Source organism: Nicotiana tabacum, chromosome 21 (assembly GCF_000715075.1).
Source record: "Nicotiana tabacum cultivar K326 chromosome 21, ASM71507v2, whole genome shotgun sequence".
In the NCBI taxonomy this organism is placed as follows: Eukaryota; Viridiplantae; Streptophyta; class Magnoliopsida; order Solanales; family Solanaceae; genus Nicotiana; species Nicotiana tabacum.
The window spans coordinates 44,526,649-44,527,546 of record NC_134100.1 but is presented as its reverse complement, the minus strand read 5'-3'; positions in this window follow the sequence as shown (position 1 = coordinate 44,527,546).

The following is an 898-nucleotide window of genomic DNA, read 5'->3' as shown; positions in this document are numbered from 1 at the left end:
ATGTTACTCTGCCACTTTGGTCAAACCCTCTCCTTTAAGAAACTACCTGACTTCTGTTTCTCACACTTGGCCTTCTAGAAACTTAACCACCGCAAGACACCTCCCACACGTCCTTCCTCATCCTTCGTTGCCCCAATTGTTGCCTTAACTCAATATATATCTCTGTAGCACTTGAACCAATAGATCTCTACCAACTTTAAACCCCTCCGAAGATCATCTTCCTCGAGCCGTCAACATTAGAAATACCCATTTAAATTTCGAAATTACTGTACTCCGTTGTCTCTAACAATCGCTTCTCCGGCACCATCTCACACTACTCTGCACCTAAGGCAAATTGATGAAGACCATAACATCGGCGAACTTAACACATTCAATCCAGGGCAACGATACCACATCATAGATGAAAATTCCACCATGCTCGAAATACCAAGTCTCGTTACTCTGTCAACCCAAACCTGAACATTCATAGCCCGATTGCCTTTCCTTCGCCGGAAACAAAACACTGGATCTCTGAATTATGCACTGAGTAAACCTCCTTCCAAGTTATTCACTGCTTCGACGCGTAGACAAGCATCTTACCATTACACCAACACTATGCGATAGCAACACGCGAATCGTCATAACAATCAATGCCAAGTCTCAAAACCTTAGGTAATACTGATACTGAGCTGAAACGACATAAAAGCCTTCCACAAGGCGACGACAATAGCCCAAAGCAAATACGCAGGGAGAAACATCCCGCACCACATCTGTAGTACCATTCGAATTCCTCGATTCCCAATTTATAACAAGCGCTTCACGCCATGCAAGATTGAATAGGATGGAAATGAAGGCATAAACCTCACATGGATCAAATCGCACGACGAGGAATCAAGAAGAGAAGTGCTCCTAACAGCCT